The sequence below is a fragment of the Neodiprion lecontei genome, chromosome 1, assembly GCF_021901455.1.
Source record: "Neodiprion lecontei isolate iyNeoLeco1 chromosome 1, iyNeoLeco1.1, whole genome shotgun sequence".
Classification (NCBI taxonomy): domain Eukaryota; kingdom Metazoa; phylum Arthropoda; class Insecta; order Hymenoptera; family Diprionidae; genus Neodiprion; species Neodiprion lecontei.
This window is the reverse complement of record NC_060260.1, coordinates 16,419,899-16,427,643: the sequence shown is the minus strand read 5'-3', so window position 1 is coordinate 16,427,643 and position 7,745 is coordinate 16,419,899. Positions and strand designations below refer to the sequence as shown.

Sequence of the window (7,745 nt, the reverse complement as noted above, 5' to 3'; positions counted from 1 at the left end):
CGAAGCGCTGGAGGCCGTTGGGTTTCCGTAACCATAATAGGGTACCATAATGGCAGTAAATACGGGAATCAAATGTGCTACTTGCAAAATATCGTCAACAAGTTTGGGTAATGCTTGTTGGTTCCCCCTTGTCCCAGTGTCACTTTTACTCTTAACATTTCTGACGATTTCCTGTACCCGAGCGGTGAATGGATTCCCCGGGCACATTTCAATGTCCGAGATATCACAGATTTGAGTTTCTTCTTCTGTAAAATTCTCATTATCTGCCGAATTAATCCCACCTATCCTTTTAAGAAGGGCATTCTTGCTAACTTCGCAAGGTGTGGGCAGACCTGTGTTTTCGTCATCTCCCTCGGTAGCATTGCAAGCAACAGTAATAATATCTGACAATATTCTAAAAAGGTCATTAACGTCTTCCGATTGTATAACTTGACCCAAACTTCTTAAGTAAAATTGTCGGGTTCGTCGGAGCTGCCCACGCAAACTTGACCACATTGTCATCATTTTAACAACGTGAGCTACATCATTTCTAAGAAAACACGCTGGTAGATTAGGAGCCATACAATTCTCGCGACGAAGGATTTTAGCACATTCGTGTAAATAAGCATTCAGCGATGGAAATGTTGTGAACGCTTGAATACAAGCTGACATCAAAGCTTTAGACATGTCGACTACGATCTCACGAGGTGTCGGAACCCCGTCACGTTGCCACATAGACAACCAGTGCCGGATAGATTCTGTATCATGTCGCTCTGAGAGCATGGAACACACGGGGTAAATTTTGCGCGATGTGGCGTCTCGCACGACGGCAATGTATAAAAAAATATTTCCGGACTTTGTGCCATCAGGTCTTACAAGCCTCTTAATCACTCCACCAGTCGCATCGATCATTAGCCTATGAATTGGAGTGGTTTTACAATAATTGCGGTATACATGCAATTGCGCTGTACTGTGGTACCGTACGTAAAATTTATCATACGCGACATCTCGGATAACTCCCTGATATGGTGCAATGTACATTGCTTTGGCTATCGCTATTATCGGATCAGCATGCAAGCGCGATTTCTTCAAAGCTTGACATTTAGCGACTCTGAGTATGTTGGTCGAAGGTAAGTGACTTGGTACCGGGTCTCCAAATGTCATAAGATCATTCGCGAGTTGCTTTTGCAATGCACTCGCTGCCACATTCTCGCACGTCATTTTCTTCACCGCTGTCTTCCTTGCGGCACCAGCTAATTTCCTTTTTAAGTTCGCGGGATGGGCTCTTGTGAATACTCCTTTATAAGTACATTTCATGAGGACTTTGTCGTTTGAGTTGGGCTTGTGATCCACGTATGCTACGAATTTCGCTTTGCAAAAAGTACAAGTACCAATTATCGACAAGTATTTACTTTTCGAGGATTTATTTGCCTTGCCCCCTTTGAAGCTAATCTTGCACGGCAATTTCAATTGTTCCCAAAGTCGGTTGGTTACAATATGCGCCCACTTCCGACGTTTTAAGACACTGTATTTTCGGAAACCATTCCTGCGATTGTCTCTATAAGTGACTACTTCGGGAGCAATACCTTTCCACGCCTTTGACGAAAATTTGATGGTGAATTTTCTTTCTTGGTAATGTTTAGATGTTGTTTGCGGGTCGTGTTGCTCCTTTGAACTTTCACTGTAAGGTGCATCTGACGATGAGCTAGTATCTCTTGAAGTACTTATGGTAGTGTTAGGCATATTCGTGCCCGCATCAATAGTGTTCGCTGTATTATTCAACGATACATCTTCTTCTTCTTCTTCTTCTATCACCGTTGTAGGCAACTTATTGAGCTTAAAATATTCTCGCAAGCCGTATCGGTTCTCCTTCACGATGGTATAGCAGTAAACAGGAGAAACGTTTTTTGTTTTCATTCCTTCGCTCAATCGCTTCCATACTTCAGAACTCTTTCCTGCTACACTACCGTTGCCTAAATATACCGCATCGATTTCGTTAGCGAGTAAAGAACGAAACTCGTCATCGGGAAATGTGCGCGGCCTCGGCATAGTTTCACCATAGATATAAGGTAGTTCACAATACTTAGTGCGAATATGCCTAGAAATCTATGGAATTTCTGCAGACTTGATCGTACGAAAAAGGTTTCGTTTTGTTTATCCGAATACGAATATACCACAGAACAATACGCGGGACTTAGATATGGCAATGTAGGTAAAGGATGGTATATCGTAACAATGAAGGTAGGGAAGGTGGTAAATATGTACGGTATATGCAGAAAGTAAAGGAAACCTGTACCATGTATGGAATTGTCATCAGCTGAGGGAGTGACGAGGTAGGGAAGGAAAATCTGGATAGATGAGCTGCAAAAAGAACGAAATCCGGTTATGAGTCTGGAAATGGAAGTGAAGAAGATAATCGAAGGTGATTTCAATAAAGAGCCGTGCGCATATAGATTTTGGTTCGAAATGAAGTGGAGAAAAGTTTAAAAATCCGATTTCAGAAAGCATAAGGTAGAACGTAAGGAAGAAAAGATGATATATGTATATAACCGAAATAAAAAATACGCCTCGTATAAAAACAAACTTTGTATTCAATATATATTTCAATGTATTATAATTACTGATAGTAAAAATACGCCAGCGCATACTACAGAAACCAAAACTTTTGTAAGTATAATAAGAATAAAGCTAGTATAGCAATCAAAACTTTTGTGAGTTTAATAAGAATAAATATTTGTATTGTTTTCACTTATATATGTATATGATTGTATAGTTATACATATACATATACGCGTAGATCCGTCTCGTGAAACTGTAATCTGTTTTTTCTGAGAACCCTGTGGGCTATCAAACCCGAAAGCATTGCACAAAAAGATCGCTGCGTATTGGACACAGAGATACTCGTGACAGCAAATATCATTCGCCGAATACCTCTACTGCTCGGGCTACGACACCTCACAAAGAGAAACGTGCGGACGAACTGACTCACACGTATGCGCAGTGGGGCGCCTCCGCCAAGCAGCTAGATACGAACTAATAATACTCGAGTACAACCGTAGCGCCACGCGTGGTCAGCAAAGGCGATAAAGTCGAGAGAGAGAGAGAGAGAGAGAGGATCAGCTGTTACAATGTATGTACGTGTTACGTCGCATTTTTAAGCGAATGTTCGAAGTAAATACAGTAGTAATTGCTTTCATATATTTGATATGGTTACCTACAACAATTTTTTGAAGTATAAGCTTGAATAATTATATCGCTTCGAATATACGCTAGCCCTAATAATAAGGTTTGAAGATACGAATAATATTCTTTGGAGAATAATAGAGTTCTCTGAAAAAACTGCTACAGTTTCTAAAATTTTATTGCTTTTCGAGTGGTTACAGGAATGTTCTGGAGGCCATGTGTTAGAAAACTGCACGGAGAAAAAGGCATACCCCTACGGTCGAACGCCTAGCCCAGCAGCCTTTATCTACAAAATAATATAAACACCTTCGACTTCGAAATATTCAAAGCGCCAAGAAATACTATCTATCCTAAAAATATCTACAGGAAATGATTAAAAACATACTTTTTCGAATTAAATGATTATTGAACTACCCAAATAAGGGAGGGATTATGACATATAAATAATGCATATTACTAACAATTGAGAATTTGCCAATTTCCGAACGACAATAGACATAAATCATTCATTTAAACAACATTTCGATGAATAAATCGATCATTTAACAAGAATATTTAATTCAAAGATACATTTTATTCAATTTCAGTAACTTATATGTGGGACATTCCACGTCAACTTTGCACTCCATGTACCTCACCCCTTCGATTTTGATCATTTTTTAGTATGACGTTGTTACCGACCAAAAACGGTATTAGAATTATTTTCAGATTTTTCCAATCACCAGTGAAATTGAAAAAAAATCGAAAAACCTATTTCGAAAATGCCATTTTCAAAAATCTGAAAAAATTCACACCAATTCTACGACTTGAAACATGATTTTTTCGCACCTTTTTAGTTTTTTCATGTCGGAATTGGAATTTGTATTTTTGTGATCGGTTATAATTTTTATTCTTATATGCATATTTATTTATAATAATTTTCTCAAATATTGAAGAAATTGCAAAAAAGTAAAAAAATAAAATTAAAATGAAAAAAAACGTCTACGATAACCATTACCTTGCCGTCGGTGTAGAGGCCTAAACTCAGATTTATCGAGTGAACAAAATATGGTTGGCAACATTCATCATTATACTGTTACTATCAACAGACATTGTCATGATCAATCTGCGGTATTCATTGGTCGGTTTCATTTGATGGTGGATATATTTATGGCAGTTTTGAAGAAACGAGGTCTTTCTGAGTTGTGACAGTTCGATTCTGGGGGTTGACATCTCGCCTCTTTTCGTCTTTTTCCGCCTTTTTTAGCACAAAGCTTGATCTTTGCGACACATACCCGAAGAAAAATGGAACAATTCATACAGGTCTGCGGGCTCCGTTTATGCATTGGCGTGAAGTAATTACATCATATGTCTCGCTAATGACGAGGATACAAAGCGTTATTTGGGTGGCACAAAGTAGAACAAAACGAATGCCTCAAGTTCCGTACCACCCGAACTCGTTGGGCCGTTTGCATACCTCGTCGGAGGCATATATCTCGGTAATGACGAGGGTACAAAACGTTATTTGGGAGGCACAAAGTAGCACAAAACAAATGCCTCAAGTTCCGTACCACCCGAACTCGTTGGGCCGTTTGCATACCTCGTCGGAGGCATATATCTCGTTAATGACGAGGGTACAAAACGTCATTTGGGTGGCACAAAATAGCACAAAACGAATGCTTCAAGTTCCGTACCACCCGAACTCGTTGGGCCGTTTGCATACCTCGTCGGAGGCATATATCTCGGTAATGACGAGGGTACAAAACGTTATTTGGGTGGCACAAAATAGCACAAAACAAGTACATAATGTTGAGTGTCTTCCAACCTTGCGGGTTCTAACTTAACATTAAGTTGGAACCCGCTCCTAATTTCTTGCATATTTTGAGAATACTAATAGTACAAAACTTTTTTTTTGCGGTACAAAACAGCACAAAACGAGCACAATATGTTGAGCAAATTTTGATCTCATTTGGTCATCGGCGGGTTCCAAGTTAATAGAGCAGAACAAAAAGAAGAAATGAGTAAAGCGAGAGTGCAATAAGAAAAAGGAAAGAAAATAAAGTGTGTACAGAAGTTCGATTATTTAATAATAAGTGGCTATTAAGATTGTTTATTGTCGTATCTTTATGCTTCCTTCTGAAGTAAGAATTCATTCTAAGTATTCGAGCTAGGTGGGTCATCAACCTTTTTTAAATTGGAGTTGAAAAGAGTGACTTTCTATATTTCGATTTTTTTTTCATCATAATATGTCAAAATACCAAATGTCTCGTTGGTGTAACTCTGCTCAGCGTCAATATCGACGTCTGATGAGGTGTCGTGGCCACTGGCGTTGCCGGTGTGGTGTCATCGAACCCGTCTCACCGTCGCTCCTCGGGGTCATACGTTTCTCGCGTTCTGGAAAATTCAATTAACCTCAAAATTTGAATTTTCTTCAAACTCCATAAATTTGCGCGGAGCAAAAAGTCCACTTTGGGTCAATCTGACCCGAGGGGGATTTTAAATCGTTGAATTCCGAAAAATAAGATTTTTTTATCCGGAAAACGTGAATCGTTTTTTTTTGCTGCGAATTTATGGGCCTGAATATATTTTTTTCACGCAAAACATGCAAACATTTTGCACAAACATCCTACATGTCCACATCGGGTCAACCTGACCCGAGGCTTTTTTCAAACCGTTCAATTCCGGAAAATATGAACTTTTGGTTTTTTTTTCAGCGAATTTATAGGTCTGAATGTATTTTTCACGAAAAACAAAATTCAATGCCAAACGACCGGTGAGAAAAAATTCTTCGGGTCAAAATGACCCAATGTGTCCTCGAAGGGCTTAAAAAAAGAAAAACACCTCCTCAAGTCCACAGTGGATCAATCTGATCCGAGACGTTTTTCAAATCATTCAATTCCGGAAAACATGAATTCCTCGTTCTTTTTTCTAGTTGCGAATTTATGCGAGCCTGAATGCATTTTTTCACGAAACAGAAGAGAAAAAATTTAACGGATCAAAATGACCCAGTGTGTACTCGAAGGATTTGACGGAAAAAGAAACAAAAAATCGATAAAAACTGACTGTGACTCGTGGTGATGCTTCCGGTATCGCTGCACGTGCTCGAGGCCGGCGAAGGAGACGGCAGCATGTCCAAATGATCTGCGGTTTCCTTGTGGTTCGATTTGCTGCTGCCGGTGGCACTGGCGTTTCCATTGGATTCGCATTTATCGACAGATTCTCTGGTGTGGAGAGACCCAGCGGGCAAAATTTGAAAACGGTAAGTTGAATCGAGGTTCCAGGCGGCCAAGAGCAGCTGACTGACCTTGGGAACGCCGTTGGCGATGGTGAAGCCTGAAAACGATCAAGCCAGCGATAAAATTGAAAGAAAATGTCGAAAAAACGATTAAAATGGTTTTTTTTAAGAAAATTGCGAATTACCGATCGCTCCCGGTTGGTACATTGGACTGTTTTTCATGCAAACGTGCGTCCCGTAACTGATGTCCGTCGAGACGACCATCGAGGGTCTGTGTTTGCGAGATTTCGCCTTGTGTTTGTCCCACAATTTTTTTCGCTGCGCAAAAGCTACACAGCTACAGCTACACAGTTTATTTACGTTGTAAATGCGACAAGGGATGGTACGCCTAGCCGAGTAACATGGATCGTTCGCAAGATCGTTGCAAGCACGGTCCAAGATTTACAAGATCTGAGAACACAGAAATCTTAGGATAGACGAACAGGAACATCGCTGACATATATTATAAGCCCATCGACATTCTACGTTTCTTCCAATTATAAGTGCATTATTCATTGTCAGTAAATATCAATTTTGGCGTTCTATAAAAAATTTCACTTTCTGTTGCACTGTGTTGAAAAGATTTCGTCAAGTTTCCCGTTTTCGACGCTCGTGTCTTTTTCCAATAGTTTAATCCAATTCTTCGCTTACCATTGGTGTCATTGAGAGAAAATTGCTCAGCTTCGTCTCCATGTCCATCTCGTACCCGTTCGATTTACGATAATCCGCATCCTCGAAATTCGTATTTCTTCGTCAATCTTGGTCGCTACAGCTGATTTCAGACGCACTGCGCAGACATGTTGCGCATATACAGTGCGCACACACAATGCGCACACCGGAAGTGCTCTAATCCTAGGGGAAATTGCACATTAAATAATTATTTAATATCAATTAAAATATTAACTCTCTAACAGTTTTTTTCTACTCTCAAATTCTCTCGAACGATTCTCAAACGATTAAAAAAAAATTAAACGTCCAAGTCCATTTTTTGAGGAGATAGAAAATATGGGGGCCAACTTCACACCCAAAATTAAAATCAATTTTCCGGAAAAACTTCTAACTCTCAAACGATTTTTCTTCACTCTCAAACCCTCTCAAACGATTCTCAAACAAATTGCATTAATTAGATTTAAAAATAACAACTTTGGGGGGTCAACTTCACGCAGGTCGGTGTTTGGCGTTATTGTAAGCCGAAACCAAATCAGATGAGATATCGAGCCGCTTGAAGCTTTCTTGCATGCTGAACCAATTCCACATTTTACCTTTCAGCGTGCAATTGAAACGTTCACAGATCGAAGCCTTCAAATTCCTGTACGTGGAGTGAAATTTG

At 39.7% G+C, this 7,745-nt stretch overlaps 1 long non-coding RNA gene across 1 annotated transcript; it reads right to left on the bottom strand.

Annotated features, from left to right (window-relative positions):
- Positions 1-6,402: 6,402 nt before the first annotated feature.
- On the bottom strand, positions 6,403-7,173 carry LOC124293304. The gene is made up of 3 exons (XR_006903224.1): positions 7,067-7,173; positions 6,562-6,826; positions 6,403-6,474 (listed from the first exon to the last, which is right to left on the bottom strand). It is a non-coding gene; the product is annotated as an uncharacterized LOC124293304 (long non-coding RNA).
- Between the last annotated feature and the right edge of the window lie 572 nt (positions 7,174-7,745).